The sequence below is a fragment of the Callospermophilus lateralis genome, chromosome X, assembly GCF_048772815.1.
Source record: "Callospermophilus lateralis isolate mCalLat2 chromosome X, mCalLat2.hap1, whole genome shotgun sequence".
NCBI classification, from domain to species: Eukaryota; Metazoa; Chordata; class Mammalia; order Rodentia; family Sciuridae; genus Callospermophilus; species Callospermophilus lateralis.
In genome coordinates, this window is record NC_135325.1 from 24,434,235 (window position 1) to 24,451,976 (window position 17,742).

The window sequence follows — 17,742 nt, forward strand, 5'->3', positions numbered from 1 at the left end:
GCTGGATTTTATGTTAACTTTGTCAATTAAGCTGTTCTGGAAATTCTGACCCTGACTAGTGACTTGGTGTTAGTTGGTTATGTGATAACATGAGGAGCTTGTGTCCAATAGCCTTTTCTCAGAACTGTCAGGGGTCTTGTCCTATTTCATAGGCTCTGAGACAGTCTTTCTTGGTTGAAGACAAAAATCTCTAGTCTGTAGCTAATAGTAGGTCCTTAGGGAAGCATCAGCATGCATTAAAATCTAGGTGGAGATGACAGAAACTTATAATGCCTGTGGTTCACCAATGACTTGTGACAGTTTTCACAAGAGAATAGTCTTGAGGGAGTGTGTGACCAACATAATAAAACTGAAGGGGAAATTTTTTGTGACATGCAAAGTAAGATAATAAAACTAAAGCAAAAACATTTTAAACAAATTATATAAGCATAATTATTTGGTCTATTTTTGAAGAAGTGTAGATTCTAGATAACTGTATTTTAATAAAGCTTCAAAGAAATATTTAATGTGCATCTTCAATTAAAAATCACTGGAGAGGCCAGACACAGCGGTGCACACCTATAATCCCAGTGGCTTGGGAGGCTGAGGCAAGAGGATCATGAGTTCAAAGCCAGCCTCAGCAACAGCAAGGTGCTAAGCAACTCAGTGAGACCCTGTCTCTAAATAAAATACAAAATAGGGTTGGGAATGTGGCTCAGTAGTCGAATGCCCCTGAGTTCAATCCCTTATACCAAAAACAAACAAACAAACAAACAAAAATATTCGTGAGACTGGGGATGTAATTCAGTGCTATAAGTGCATACCTAGCATGCTCAAGACCCTGGGTTATATACCCCACTACCAATAAATAAATAAATATCACTGGTAGAAGGTGTTGATAAAATTTAAGAAGGAGGGCTGGGGTTGTGGCTCAGTAGTAGTAGGCTTGTCTACTATGTGTGAGGCAATGGGTTCCATCCTCAATACCATGCAAAAATAAATAAAATAAAATAAAGTTATTATGTTCATCTACAACTAAAAATATTTTTTAAAAATTTAAGAAGGAAAATTGTGACCAAATATTTTTAGAAATGTACTGATGGTGACTGATATCACTGTAATTTTGTTGCCAAATATCATGAGGGAAAGCACCAAAAGGACCCTGATAATTAAAAATATATAATGGTAGTTAGGGGCACTGACAAATCCCTAGGAACTTCCCATACAACCTAGAACATTTTTTTTCCTGTGGTGCTAGGGTTTGAACCCAGGGCCTTGTGCATGTGAAACAAGCACTCTACCAGCTGAGCTATATCCCCAGCCCCAATTAGAACTTTTGAAATATAGTTGCCCTCACTACCCAAGAGGGATTGGTTCTAGGATTCCTGCAGATGCCCAAATTGGGGGATGCTCAAGTCCCTTCTATAAAATGGTATTATATTGTATGTAACTTATGCATATCCTTTCCCTATACTTTTTCTTTCTGGAGATAGGTCTTGCTATGTTGTCCTGTCTGGGCTCCAACTCTTAAACTCAAGTGATCCTCCTGCCTGCCTCAGCCTCCCAAGTAGCTGGGACTACAGGCATGTACCACCACACCTGGCCCTTCCCTATATTTTAAATTATCTCTAGATGATTTATCACGTGTAGCACATGTAGATGCTTGGTAAATAGTTGTTATCCTGGATTGTTTATGGAGTAATTACAAAAAAAGAGTTTGTATATATTCAGTACAGACAGTTTTTTTCTAATGTTTTCAGTCTGCATTTGGTCAAATCACAGTTGCAGAACAAAAAGATAGAGAGGGCTTCTGTATTTACATTAATAATATTCCTGTTCAAATTATTCTAGGGAAGGCTGAGCACCTCCTTCGCTTTGCCTTTTTCCCACGCAACTCATCAATACTAACACAGAAAATGAAGCTAATTTTTCTGACATCACTTACAAGGTGAACAAACGATTCTAAAGAACAAATCTTTTTATTTCCAAGATTTCTCTGGAAAATCTCCAACACAATTTTAAGTGCAAAATATATTATGATGTAGGGAAATATTAGCAATTAAAAGTGGAGTAAATTATATTATATACATTTATGAATATATCAAAATGAACTTCACTATTATATATAATTATAATGCACTAATAAAAACATTTAAAGAGATATTGTAATGTTTTAATTTTATTTCTTTTTTTTAAGTTTGATTTTGGAAGGCAAAAATAGAAAGGTTGCCAGGAGATTTGAGAATTAAGATAGGATCATGAGCCAGGTGCATTGGCACCCACCTATAATCCCAGCAGCTCAGGAGGCTGAGGCAGGAGGATTTGAGTTCAAATCCAGCTTCAGCAATGGTGAGATGCTAAGCAACTCAGTGAGACCTTGTCTTTAAATAAAATACTAAACAGGGCTGGGGATGTGGCTCATTGTTGAGTGCCCCTGACTTTAATCCCTGGTACCAGAAAAAAAAAAGATAGGATTATGAGCCAGGCACATGCCTATAATCCCAGTGACTCAGGAGGCTGAGGCAGGAGGATTGCAAACTCAAGGACAGCCTCAGAAATTTAGCAGGACGCTTAGCAATGTAGAGAGATCCTATCTGAAGATAAAAATAAATAAATAAAAAGGAATGAGGATGTAGCTCAGTGGTAAAGCATTCCTGCGTTCAGTCCCCAGTACCAAAATTTAAAATTAAAAATAAAAATAGGATCATGGATGCCTAAGTATAGTAAATGAATCTTTATATTTATAGATTGGCTACCTATTAGTTAATGTGACAATACAGTATTTAGATAAACATACAAAAGCTCTTAGTATCCTCATAAATGTAGAATTTGTGTTTCTTTTATTTGAAAAAGAATAATTATTTGCTTGATAATGTCATGGGAAAAAGGGTCTATTATGGGTTGGATATCTGGTGTCCCCCAAAAGCTCCTGTGTGAGACAGTGCAAGAATGTTCAGAAGTGAAATGATCAGGTTATGAGAGTCTTAATATAATCAGAGGATTAACCCATTGATATGGATTAACTGGGTGGTAGCTATAGGCAGGTAGGGTATAGCTGGAAGAAATAGGTCTCTGGGTCCATGTCTTTGGGGTTCCCATTTTGTCCTTGGTGAGCAGAGCTCTCTATTTCCTTTCTGTTTGCTACATCCTGAGCTGCTTTCTTCAGCCATGCTCTTCTACCATGATGTTCCATATCATCTGGGGCCCTGACCTATGGAGTCTGTCAAAAATGGACTGGGCCTTTGAAACCATGAGACAAAATAAGCTTTTCCTCCTCTAAATTGTTCTGGTCAGGTCTTTTACTCACAGTGACACAAAAGCTGACTAAAACGGTATCATTGTGATCATATCTGGAATCTCTGCTATTGGAGCAGGATTACATAGGTGATGTGGTAGACTGGAAAATGCCCTCCCAAAAATATTTAGTTTCTAACCCCTGGAATCTGTTAATGTTCCTTTATATGGCAAAAGAAAATTTGAAGGTAAAGAGATTGTGATGAGGTTACCTAGGTGAGCCCTTAAGATTGCAGAGGCAGAAGACTGCAAAGACTGAAGCACTATGAGGCACTGACATGGCCACTGTCAGCACTGCCATCTTGTGGGAGCAAAACCAACACCTGGCTTGGAGCAGCCACCACTGAGGACTCTGGCCAGTGTCGCTTCCAACCACCTACAAGGATGGGGAATATCTTTGCAAACCTCTTCAGGGGCCTTTTTGGCAAAAAAGAAATGTGCATGATGGGCCTGGATGCTGCAGGGAAGATAACTACTCTATACAAACTGAAGCTGGGCGAAATTGTGACCACCATTCCCACCATAGCTTTCAATGTAGAGGACAAGAACATCAACTTCACTGTGTGGGACATGGGTGGCCCAAAGATTTGGCACCACTACTTCCAGAACACCAAGACTTGATCTTTGTGATGGAGAGCATGTGAACAGGCCTGTGAGGAGCTTGTGAGGATGCCAGCCAAAGATGAGCTCCGGGACACCATCCTCCTAATGTTTGCCAGCGAGCAGGACCTCCCAAATGTCGTGAATATGGCCGAAATCACAGACAAGCTGGGGCTGCACTCACTATGTCATAGGAACTGTACATTCAGGCCACTTGTGCGACCAGTGGGGACAGGCTCTATGAAAGACTGGACTGGCTGTCCAATCAGCTCCAGAACCAGAAGTGAACAAGAACCCCCAACCCCCTCACTTCCTCCTCTCCACCCTCACTTTCCTCTCATGTGGCAAATATGGTCCTGAGTGTCAGAAGTTGTCTCTATGAGTTGGTCAGTGTGCATTGCACTGTGCAGTACATGTGCAGACACAGTCTATAGCCAGGTTTTATTTAATGTAAAGAGTTTCTTTTTCCACTTAGGCAATTTCTGGTACTCCTAATCAATATTACTCTTTTTTATTGTAAAAAGAGAACTCACTGTCAATACTGAGAAAAGGATTTAGGCATGTGGGCATCTGGCCTCCTGGGCTGTAGGTTGGTGTTGGGATCCATTTGGTAGATGGTTTTTAATCTGAACTGTACAGCCTAAATGCGAGTCCAGTAGGTCAGCCATTCCCCTCTGGGAACACAAGATGTTGACACAAACCACTATCAACTGCATAGTCCCAATAGAGACCCGTGATTCACATGTCTTTGAGTCACCTACATTCCAGAGCATTGTATTGTACTTGTACTCACATGGTCACCTGAGGGTGGGATGAGAGGGCCATTGCAGGGGACACAGGCCCAGATGTGCCCTTGGTTGGCATATGGCCAGAGCGGCAGCCCATGTTCCCAGCATCTGCTCACTCTTGCATCCGCTCAGCATGATAGCAGATCTGGGTCTCGCCTTTGCAAGTGCGTGGAAGCTAGAAGTGTTGGTCCACTCCATACCCACAGGCCCTGGAGCACCCCAACCTCCATATGTGAAGTAGCTTCCTCCCTCAGCCCACAAGGGTCCAATATGCCATCAAAAAAGATGACTGCTACTTTTTTCTTTTTTCTTTTCTTTTTTTCTTTTTTTTTCTTTTTTTTTTTTTGGTGCTGGAATGGAACCGAGGGCCTTGTGCATGAGAGGCAAGCACTCTACCAACTGAGCTACATCCCCAGCCCTTTTGTATTTTGATAAACACTGAAGAGACTGGAGCTGTTAAATTTATCTTGCGGAAACCTCAGAACTGATTTATTTGGTGTCATAGAACCTCTTAAGGCTTTCAATACATGATTAATAATCAATTATTTTGTATATTTGTTTTCAGTTTTCATTTTGACAAGCACTGTAATTATAGCTATTAGAATAAAGTCTCTTAACTATTAAAAAAAAAAAAGAAGAAGATGCTACACTGCTGTCTTTGAAGATGGAGGAGGGGGCCTAGAGCCAAGGAATGAAGCTGTTGAAACTGAAAAAGGCAAGGAAATCGGATTCTGCCCCAGAGGCCCTGGGAGAAGCATGGTCCTATTGATACCTTCATTCTAGCCCAGTGAAACTGATCTGGGACTTCTTCCAGAAGTGTAAGAGAATAAATGTGTGCTGTTCTAAGCCACCAAATGTGTGGTAATTTGTCACAGCAGTCATAGGAAACCAGTACAAATAAAGAGTGATCTTATACCACCTCTTATTAAGAGAACAGACCAATACTTCACCTCCATGGATGGCAAATCAAATTTTAGGTTTGTTTCAATGCAATATTTGATCCTAAAGGACTGACAAGCTTTTGTGTATATGTGTGCATGTACATGGTACTAGGGATTTAATCCAGGGATACTTTACCACTGAGCTACCCCCAGCTTTTTCTTATTTTTATTTTGAGATACCATCTCACTAAGTTTTTGAGGCTCACCTTGAATTTGCAATAGTCCTGCCTTAGCCTCCCTAGTCACTGGGATTATAGCTGTGCACCACTGTGGCCAGCCCCACAAACTGTTTGATGGTCTAACAAATAAACTCATTAAAACTGAGCCATATTTGGCAAAAAAACAAAAATAACATAAACTTGTGCTCCTTTTCAGTTTCTCTTTCTGCAGAATTTCTGTAGCTTTCTTTGTTCGTTCAGGTTTTGTCCTTCACTGTTCTTTATCTTTCCCATACTAGAGTTACAATTCATTGTACTTTAGTCTTTTTTTTAAATTTTTTTTTAATATTTATTTTTTAGTTTTCGGCGGACACAACATCTTTGTTTGTATGTGGTGCTGAGGATTGAACCCGGGCCGCACGCATGCCAGGCAAGCGCGCTACCGCTTGAGCCACATCCCTAGCCCTGTACTTTAGTCTTAATATCTTAAGATTCCTAATAGAATTCCACTCATGTATCTTAATTTTTAAGTAGTCACTTGTCCTAGAAGGAAATTAGGAAATGGCCAATTTTGAAATTCTGTCATTACAGCAGACTAGCAGATCTCATGGATACACCTAACACAGCTTTATGCAGCTACATACTTCCCTTATTTGGTTTCATAAAATGGCAAAAATGAACATACTCATTTACAGACCCAAAGACAGAACCTCTTTGTACATGTACAAATAAGAAGCAAAAGTATATAAACTTATATTATGCCTACTAATTAATTTTTCAATATTCTGTCTTATATACAAATGATCTAAACATCATTGCAGATAAAATCTCCAGTTGTCTCAAGATCTTGAAAATGTTCTTTAAGGTGACATACTACAAAGCCTCATTACTATGGAAATACAAGTTTACCCAAACAATTATTTAATTTGCTTCAATGTAAATTTAAGTTTTTCACAATCTCAAATATTCAATATGAGTATTTCTAGCTAATTTCATTAGAAAACTACATAAGTTAGGAAAAACATTCCGAAGAAGCAAAAAAATAAAACCCCAAAACAAAAACGTGTGCTTTTATTATAGATAACACTGATAAATCAGAGAAGACATCCTTGTTTACATTAAATCCAAACTCTTAAACTAGTCTTATTTGCCAAAGACTTACATAAATTAATGTAACTTTGTATTCATTTCTAGAATATATACTTTTAAGCTAGCATATTTAAAGTTTCAATGATTCATTTCTCATATTTTAGAAATTTTAGTTACATTTAATTTATTTAAGCAATTATTTGTCTAGAAATGCCAGTCAGAAGAGAGTTCCTTTAAGAGACTTTATAAACTAATGTGTCAATATCATCCAATGGTAAAAATGTTTCTGAATTACAGATAGCCATACAGGCACAGAGAAGTAGAGCTTATAGTTTCAACCTTACAATTTCAGGCATGGGTCAAATGTCAACATAAAATCAGAAAATTCCTCCAGCCCAGATTTCAAATAGCAGTTCTCCTAAGTAGCATGAGATTCTTAATAGATTTGAGCTTAAATAAACAAACAAGGTAATAAAAAGACAGACTAGATGATTTTCTGTTGCCTCTCACCCAATTGGAGACTAGATTTCTATAAACTGTGAATAGATTTTTAGAAAGATCTGCAGATGTTCAGACCCTAAAATCAAATTTCTATGCTTGGCACAGTGGGGCACACCTCTAATCCCAGTGACTCAGGAGGTTGAGGCAAGATGATCACAAGTTTGAGGCCAGCCTTAGCAACTTAGACCCTCAGCAACTTAATGAGACCCTGCCTCAAAAAAAAAAAAAATTAGAAATGTAGCTCAGTGGCAAAGCACTCCTGGGTTCAATCCCCAATACCAAAAACAATTGAATTCTCAATCATTTCTGCCAATAATGGGAAATAATGACCATATGAACCAAACCAAAATGAACACAAGATTAATAGAAAGATGATTAAAAGTTAGAAAATGAAGAGCTGGGAATATAGCTCAGATGGTAGAGTGCTTGCCTCGCATGCACAAGACCCTGGGTCCAATCCTCAGCACCACACACACACACATACAAATTAGAAAATGAGAGCATCAAAGTGATTAGGAGGTATTTTCAAAAAAGGTTGAAATCATGTTGCTCACATCCATATAAACATGTTATTTATTTGAGAGGGAAAGGACAGATGTTGTGACCAGTTCAAAAGAGAACAGAGGAATATTGATTCGGAATATTTAAATAAATATGTAATTGGAAACAAAACTTGTTTTATTACATTTTGAGAGGGAAGACAATTGAACCTCTATTAGGCAATATGTGTTACATGGGTATCAGTTAAGTGACAAACAGCCTGTATCCTAGACCTGGTTAGCAGTACGACCTTTGACAGTAACAGGAGGTGCATCACCCCAGAGTGTGGAGATGACAGTGCACCCCTTCTTTAAGGATAGGACAGTCTAATTGAGGACATGTCCCAATCCAGAAAGAATGACTGATGCCTGGGTTCCAGAGTCTGGCAGGTGTTCTCAGAGCCCCATTCATTGGCAAAACTGCTTGCAATTTAGGGATCTCTGTGCAGTTGCCATCAGCAAATGCTATCAAAGAGTTTAAATCCATGAGTGTATTTCATACTTCTCTCAGTTTCTGTTATGTTTAGTTGGAGGTGTCTGTGGGACATCTAAAAGGAGAAATGCCATAGGGATTTTACAGATTTAGTATGGAGGCAAGAATGGATATCTAGCCTATAGAGCTAAATTTGGGGCCTGTAGCAGGCTCTTGCATACTCAGCAATATGTCCATGCAATTGTATGAAGGATTCTGTGTACATTGCCAACATCTGGGAACCCAAGCAGGTATCCCAGTATATATTGCTTCTCTTCTTTTCTGTCTTAGGGATTTCTCCTATGCTAGAGAAAGCAGCTTTGGGACTGGTGAGATCTATGGGGAAGCTAAAACCGATAAGGCCACCCCAAATTCAGGGAGTAGATAAAGCCTCAGCCTCTCTATTCTTTACATGGATAACCTGGGGTCCAATCTATCTAGTCTCCTGTGGATCACCATTTGCCATAGCTTAATAATGCAGTCTTTGTTAGCCTGGCATCCCTTCTCTCTTGCTTCCCCCACTCCTTCATTCTGCTTCCCAGGCCTGCCTCCCAAATGAACCACTTCTGTCTCAAGCTCTGCCGCTTGGGAGTAGTCATCTGAATAGAGATGATAATTTGAGCCATTGCAGGCCAGCCATGTGCAGCTGTGGAAAAGGCAGCTAGGTTCATCCAGGGACAAGTTCTGTCAAATGGAGCCTGTGAAAGTCTAGAGGAGTAAGTACTCTTGAATTTGTGCAAGAGGATGAATGCAGTTTTGCACTAAGCGTTCTTTGCTGGGTGGAGGCAGGAGTGATGGAGAGTTTGTTTGATAGGAGGGTTTGATAAGAACTGAAAATTTTTGTAGTAGTATTTTTTTAGTTATCAATGGACCTTTAATTAATTTATTTATTTATATGTGATGTTGAGGATCATTCCAGTGCCTCTCACATGCTAAGAAAGCACTTTACCACTGAGCTACAACCCCAGCCCTGTAGTAGTCTGAGGTGTTTTAGTCAGCTTTTTTGCTGTTGCGACCAAAAAACGCTGGCAAGAAAAATTAAAGGAAGAAAAGCTTATTTGGGGGCTTATAGTTTCAGAAGTCTTAGTCCATAGATGGCTGACTCCATTCTTTGGGGCCTGAAGTAAGGCAGAACATCATGGCGGAAAAGTGGCAGAGGAAAGCAGGTTAGGACAGGGCTACCAAAGAAACAGAGAAAGAAGCTAAGTTCAGTTCACCAAATATATACTCCAAAGGCACGCCCCCAGTGGCTCACCTCCTCCAGCCACACCCTATCAGCCTCAGTCACCACTCAGTTAATCCCTGTCCAGGATTGAGCTTTTGGGGAATACTTCATATCTAAACCATAACAGCAGGCAAGCCAAATGGATAGAAGGTGATGGTCAGCATAGGGTATCTGAATTAAGGATTTCAGAGGTGTTGATTGTCTCTTGAATTCCTAGGAAAAAGTATTCTTAATAACTCAGTCCCATTGTGTCATTTTGAATGCATCTGGGAGAAGAATGAATAGCCTGTGAATCATAGGTCTAATTTTACAATATATTTCTTTGAACTTGAGTTAACTTGACACAGTCATCTTCTATTCGATCAAATTGCTTCTCAGAGGTCTACCTTGGCCAGACACATTGGTATCTTCTGAAAAAAGAATCTTATTTATTTCATTGCCAGTTTCAGGACCAGCTGCATTTTATAAATTAGTCTAAAGATAATAGTTTTAATTCATACATTCTTAGATGCATATTGGAAGGGATAGTTGAAGGATAACTCTTTTTTGTTTTTATGTAGTGCTTTATGGATATAATCATATATATATATATAGTGTGTGTGTGTGTGTGTGTGTGTGTGAGAGAGAGAGAGAGAGAGAACTGGAGATTGAACCTAGGAGCTCTCTACTACTGAGCTATATCCCCAGACTTTTTATTTTTTTATTTTGAGGTAGAGTCTTGCTAAATTACCCAGGGTAGCTTCGAACTTGGGATCCTCCTGCCTCTGTCTCCCAAGTTGCTGGAATTACAGGCATGTGCCACTACACCTGGCATAGCTTGTAAATTTTGGCTACAACGTCAACTCAGTTTTTTGCATGTGTGTACTCACACACACAAGTGACATGCACATACACACACAAAATATAAAACTTCAAAAAGTCTGAAAGGAAATACATTGGAATTTCAATTAGTTGTTGTCCTGAGATAGTGAGAGTATGAGTAATTTTTTTTGTTTCCATGTGTCTTTGTTTTTCATGGTTCCTTAATAAATGCAAGTTTTTTTTTGGGGGGGGCAGGGAGAGTGATAAGGCATGGGCTACCGGGGCTGGCCCCGGGTCTTTGTCTTACTCATTTGTGCATGCCCATTTCTGGCACTTATGTATGAAAAGAGAGAAAGCTAACTGCTCTCCCAGATGGTTTTTCTATGAGTTAGGCAGGGCAATTATATTAATCTCATTTTCACAGATGAAAAACAAGATATCATTTAAGATATTTCAATTTCAGGTGATAGAAGATCCAACTAAAAGCAGCTTAAAGTTGAAAAAATATATATTACTTCACATAATAAGTTCTGAGGCATTGTGATCCCATTATTTGTTGACACAACAGTGTCATCAAGGACTCAGATATTTTCTTTTTGCCTGTCATCTTCGGCTTGTTACTAGAGTCTCCCCTGATGATTGTCAGAGAACTGTACATCCATTATATATTTATTTTTAACAAACCACCATAAAATATAGTGACTTCAAATCATAGCAGCCATTTATTTTGCCTGTGATTTTTGCAGTTTGAGGAAGTCTCACCATGGTCACCTTGTCTCCATTCCACATGGTTTCAGCTGAGGCAGCTTCACTAAGGTCTGGCAGTTTGGTATTGCTTCAGGTTGGTTGCTTAGCTGGGAGTGAGTGCTAGAAGCCCTGATTGTTTTCCTTGTTGACTTCTCCTTGGCTTTCCCACAGTATGACAGCTAGATCTTAAGAGTGAGGGTTCCAAGAGATGAATTGGAAGTTTTCTGTTTCTTAATACATTGACCTAGAAGCCAGCAGTTATTTTTTGCCACATTCTATTATTCAAGGAGTTACATGATCTCAGACTCAAGGAGAGAAGACATAGACCCTATTTCTTGATGGGAAGAAAAATCAAAGAATGTCAGGGAACATGTTTTAAAACACTCACAGATTATTATAGATCTAGACATGGCACATAGGCACCAAATCAGGAAGAAGAAGGAGAGTTCTTTCTGGATACTTCTTTTTCATGGGGAGGAATACTTTTTCCTTCAGCAGAATTCTATTCAATTTATGTTGATTAGAGGTCACATCGCATGCCCATATTTAAACCAATCCCTAGTCACAGAGATGGAAAGTAGAGTTTGAGATAATCTGTGAGATATAGATGCCCTTGACCCCACTGACCCACAGAGCAGAGCAGCTAACTTAACCTAGTAAATATATCATTCAAATATTATCTTCCTTTTCATGACACAAAAACAGGGAAGAGACTAGTTTACACTAGTCTTGATTTACTCCAGTTGCCAAACCTGGAGGCTAGTTGTTTGAACACAAGGAAAGGTGAGTAGCACCTATTCAGAATCAGAGTTCTGCCTTTAAGGAAGAAGGGAGGAAGGATACTAATTTAGTGGGATGCTCAAAGTATTTGTAATGCTGAGTTTCAGGAAGCTTAAAAGCCCAAAGCCAAGACCAAGACCCAGTTTTGGAGCATTTGACCTAATGCTAGTTGTTTTAGCCAACTCTGCTTTTCATGGAGTTGGAGAATGTTGAGATGGAACAGACCTAAGAGAGCATCATGTCTGATTGTGTACCCTTTGTAGAAATCCTGTAGGGTTCCTGAAAGGTAGTCCACAAGCCTCTGTTTGATTATAATCACCAATGGAGCTCTGAATACTCTAAAGACTGTTCCATTGGTAAAATATTCTTGTTAGAAAGTTCTTCCTTATATAATAAATTAAGTGGGACTTTTCCTTTTCCCCCAGAAATAACAAGTACTAGATATATTATATTCAGGGAAAAAAAAGCCACTAAGAATTGGCCTGATTCCATCTTTTAGAATTTTGAATCATGATTCTCTTCCCAGTTTTGTCCCAGCTATCAGTTTATCTTTGTGTGTGTGTGTGTGTGTGTGTGTGTGTCTAAGAACTAAACCCAGAGGTGATCAGCCACTGAGCTATATCCCTAGCCCTTTTATTTTTTGAGGCAGTCTTGTTAAATTGCTGAGGCTGGCCTTGAACTTGCCATCCTTCTGCCTCAACCTCCTGAGTCACTGGAATTACAGATGTGTGCCATCATGCCCAGTTTATGTCTTAATCCAGTAGTTCACAAAATAGTGATACTAAGAAGGCCCCAAGGCCACAGTCCTGTTCACTCCTTAAAACACCTTAGCCTGAAAAGTATAAGTACAGATTGCTTATCCAGTTGTAAACCCATCTAACTGCATTTACATTAGTATATTTCCAGCCAGGTGCTATGGTGCACATCTGTAGACCCAGCTACTTAGGAGGTTGAGGCAGGAAGATTACAAGTTCAAGGCCAGCCTAGACAACAGAGTGAGATACACACACACACACACACACACACACACACACACACACACGTTAGCAATTCCTCCTGATTTCTCTGGATTTTTCCACAAGAATATCAGGAGAGGGTTTGTTTGATTGTTTTGTTTTGTGTTGAGCTGCATCCCCAGTTTGTTTGTTTGAGACAGAGTCTCACTAAGTTGCCCAGCCTGACCTCAAATTTGGCAATCCTCATGCCTCCGCCCTCCCAAGTTGCTACCTTACAGGTGTGCCCTACTGTGCCTGGCTCCCAAACACCATTTTTAACCTTAAACAAGGTTTATAGTATCTAGCCTGATGGGTGGGCATGTAGACATACTAAAGACTTTTTTATTCTAAGTGAATTGAACTCTCAAGTGTGACATAATCAATCATTCCTCCTCCTCTATAGTCAAAAATCACCCTGGCTGCTTAGTGGGAAAATGAAGGTTGGATAATGACTGGATATTTGTATATGGGCAAGGGTAACTCACATAGAAAGGGTTAAACTGGCTCATAAGCAATATTTGATTTTGGGGGAGGCTAGAAATCAAACTCAGGGCTTCACACATGCTTGACAAGCACTGTACCACTGAGCTATACCCTCAGCTCTCACATGGCTATATTAATGTGGATAATAGTATTGCTGGTCTTTCCTTTTTTTTTTTTTTAAGAGAAGTCTCTTTTTTTATTATTAGTTGTTCAAAACATTACAAAGCTCTTGACATATCATATTTCATACATTTGATTCAAGTGGATTATGAACTCCCATTTTTACCCCGAATACAGATTGCAGAATCACATTGGTTACACATCCACGTTTTTACATACTGCAATACTAGTGACTGTTGTATTCTGCTGCCCTTCCTATTCTCTACTATTCCCCCCTCTCCCCCTCCCCTCCCATCTTCTCTCTCTACCCCATCTACTGTAATTCATTTCTCTCTCTTGTTTTTTTTTCCCTTTTTTTCCATCTTCTTCTCACTTCCTCTTATATGTAATTTTGTATAACAATGAGGGTCTCCTTCCATTTCCATGCAATTTCCCTTCTCTCTCTCCTTTTTAAGGCTGGTCCTGCAGTTAATCAGCATGTGGGAGACTAAGAAAGAAGGTTGAAAGAACCCATCTTTATATTTCCCTAGATAAATAGTTTTTAATGTTTGCTTCAGAATGGAAGCTATTTCTGGTAGTTATAATTGTACCTCAAGAGACCTAACAGTAATTTGGACTCAGTGAACAGAATGGAATTGAGTTTTCTCTAGGAAAAATATTTATGAATCATAAATTCGGTGCATCTTATACCAGGGCTATTACAATAGTACATGGTATTCATTATGTTTAGAAAAATTTAAGACAATAAATTCATGACTTTAGAATCTCCAAGAATTGGTGACTTCGAGTTAGACTTAAGGACATGAAGTTGTCATCTGCTTCTGTGAATATTTTCTGAGTTGTTTTTGTATGTGTAGACCAGGATCCAAACATCAAGGTTAAGTAAAGGAAGTATTTATGTGTGTATGTACACACAGTGATGAGTATATACGAAGAATCTGGAAAAACTCAACTTAATTATTTGATTTCAAAGTTTTCCTAGTCATTTTAAAAGGGCATTTTGATTATTTTAGCTAATGTTTTTTGAAAAGGATGATAATACATTGAGCAGAAAATTTGTTAACCAATTTCTTCTTTTTCTAAGTAAGAATGAATGTCCAAACAAATGAACCTAACTAATGTGCCACAAAGCTCAGTTAAACAGTTCAAAGGGAATGGAGATTTCTGAACATTTGATTTTCTGATAAACCTGGACCAACCAGAAATAGTGTTTTCCTTTTGAACTTTCTTACCTTATTATTGAAAATCTTTTTTAAACATATTTTGTTATTCTTCTGCCTCTCTTTGGAGAAGATCCCATAACATATTAGAAATAGCTTAATTAACAATGGTGTATCATTTTAATATGTTTATAGATATGAGTGATAAATGAAGAATACATATAATACTAGTTTGCTTATAGAGTTTTCTATTTAATAATAAATCCTTGTCATTGAGTTCTTCAATAAACATTTATTGAGCCCTTACTGCTATAGTTTAGTTAAGTGTCCCCTGAAGGCCCATGTGTTTAAGGCTCAGTTACCAACCTGTGGCACTATTGGGAGTAGGTAGAATATTTTGGAGGTGGGGCCTAGTGGAAGGAAGTTAGGTCATTGGGGGCATGTCCTTAAAGGGAATATTGGATATTGGGACCCCATTCCCTTCCTGTCTTTCTCTTTGCTGCCCAAGCACCTTGAGATGAACATCCTCCTCCACTGCATACTGTCAACCATTATGTACTGCCTCATCACAGGCCCCAAAGGAGCAGGGCCAAATGACCTAAACTAAAACCTCCAACATAAGCCAAAACAAAGTTTCCTTTTTTAAGTTGGTTATTTTAGGTATATTGTTACAGTGATACAAAGCTGATTAAAACACATACTATGTGCCAGGTACTATATTTGGTGCCAGGCATCAGTGAACAATATAAGATCTTCGTCTTTGTCCAGTTTGTAGTCTATCAGAAATATCAATTTGATATGTTTCTTTTACCTAAAGGTAGAGTGTTGGCTAATTTGGCAAATTGGTAAAATATGGGCTAATTTAAGGTTATTGTCATTTTAAGTATTGGTTACTAAAAATTTTACTATAATTTCTTGTCTTCTTACCCTAAAGCTGATTTAGGTATAGTATTATGTTGACTTTGCTTCAATATTAGGTTTCTCAAACCTTTCTTCCACGTTTTTGTCTGTGGTCTGGATCTCACACTACTCTCATCAACTTATATCCAGATGAATTAATTTCACAATTGAAAATCTAAATAAGAAGTGCCATGTGTATGTATCTACTAGTAGACTGGAAGGCCTGGTACTTTTCTTACTTTATTAGCTTAAACTTCTAATGACTTTTCCACTGAATTTTTTTCTGCACCAAAGAGCATTTTCAGCTATATTCAATATAGTATTCATAACAATGGCCATAGCAACCTAAACAATGGTCTATATGATTATGTAATGGTATATGTCAATATGTAAGGCAGTATGAAGCTTGCAGGACTTGATGGTGAGTTCATATCCACTCCTCCTAAATTGAAGCCATCTCTGAATATGCTGGGATATAAATGGCTCTGAAGTCCTACCAAGAGTTTTCATTCAGTTTTGGTTTTGGCCTGGTATTGGTTCTCTTTTTTGTGTTGTTTGTTCTATTTGTTTGTTTATTTTTGTTCCCTCCAGCCCAGAAATTGGTGGCTGAAGGCCAATAGGAGTTTCTTTGTGGTACTCAGTGGGAAAACACACACTTCCTGCCCATTTCCATACAAGAGTGAGTCATGAAGACTGTTCTTGGGTTTATTGGACCATGGCAATGCTTTTTATATTGCTTCTTAGGTTTCCTTCTAGAACCTATATTTTAAAAATCCAGTATCCAGTGACAGGACCTTCTAATTCCTCACCCACATCTATGAAATCAGTAGGTCTTGGCAGTACTGCTTAGAATTGGAGGCACTGAGCCAGTTCAGTCACACAGAGAAGCAGAACTGAGATCATTGCAAGGGCCAATCCATTTATTTATTCATTTATTTTTAAAATTATTTTATGCTTATTTCTAAAGGGCTTCCATGTTGCTTACAACTATGGACACATATCAAAAAGACCATAAAATAGGGAGAGCAGAATAAAGCATTTGAAAGAAGGAAGGGAAGATCAATTTGGGGAGAAACTATACTGAGGAATACTGGAGGGGTTGAGAAGATTAGTGGGGGTAAGGATGGTTCAAGTGTTAGCAAAAGTAGAAAATGCAGGAGACCATTTCAGTCATAGAGGGTCTAAGGACTGTGCCTGATTATTTACAAAGTTCACTGTACAGGGGAGACTGCATTTTAAGAGGGCTTGCTATACCTTGACCTAGAGCTGAGAATCTACAGAAGAATGGAGAACCTCTGCCTTGGGATTCTGAGTGGGCCTGCTACCATTTTGCCATTAGATGACCTGCTAGAGGGCCCAGCGCATGAATCCAGGTACTCCCTTCCTTTGTCTATCAAGCCCAAAGGGTTTTTTTTGTTTTTGTTTTTGTTTTTGTCTAGCTCAACTCACTGATGCTCCTTCTCTCTGCCTGAGGCAGGATGATAAGGAAGGAGGAGGACAAGTTGGTAGGGCCGATAGAGGGGTCTGCCCCAGTCCTGCTTGTTTCTGGTCATTGCATGTGCCCTGGGAGGAGATTCCCAGAAATCAGCTTAGCATATTGAGGCATACTCACTCCCAGGTACCTAGACTGCATTGTTTCAGGAGGACTTTAGATATGCAATACTCATGTAGTAGAAGACAGATAGAAAATTTAGGATCAGTGGAGATGAAGAATTAGACAACTCCCCAAAGTACTCTGGGGTGTTCTCCACCCCCATGGGACCCTGAACAATTGTAAAAGCAGCAGACTCATTGCCTCACATTGATAAAAGAGATCAAAAGTGGAGCTGAGACCAATGCTAAAGAAATAGACCTAATTATATTTATTTAGGCAGAAGAGCGAAATGGTTAAAACCAAAACTATAGAGCAAGACTGCTTAAGTTTGAATGTCAGCTCTGTTCACTAAGAAGTTAACAGGGAAGTTTAACATCTTTGTCTCTGCTAGTTCCCATATATGTCACGAGGATAATAACATTATCTCCTTTATAATGTTCCTATTAGAATTAAGTGATTAGCACCTATAAAATTCTTACATTAGTTCCTTGGCATGAACTAAGTGCAATAACTTTTGAGCATTAAAAAGATGAGCTAGAGGAGTTCTTACCATCCAGGTCCTTCAACAAGAAATTA

At 38.8% G+C, this 17,742-nt stretch overlaps 1 protein-coding gene and 1 pseudogene across 1 annotated transcript in view; both read left to right on the forward strand.

Annotated features, from left to right (window-relative positions):
- Positions 1–17,742, forward strand: part of Xk (X-linked Kx blood group antigen, Kell and VPS13A binding protein) — a 54,205-nt gene that overhangs the window by 18,028 nt on the left and 18,435 nt on the right. The gene's annotated exons all lie outside the window — the stretch shown is intronic.
- On the forward strand, positions 3,658–4,160 carry LOC143639439 (ADP-ribosylation factor 1-like; annotated as a pseudogene).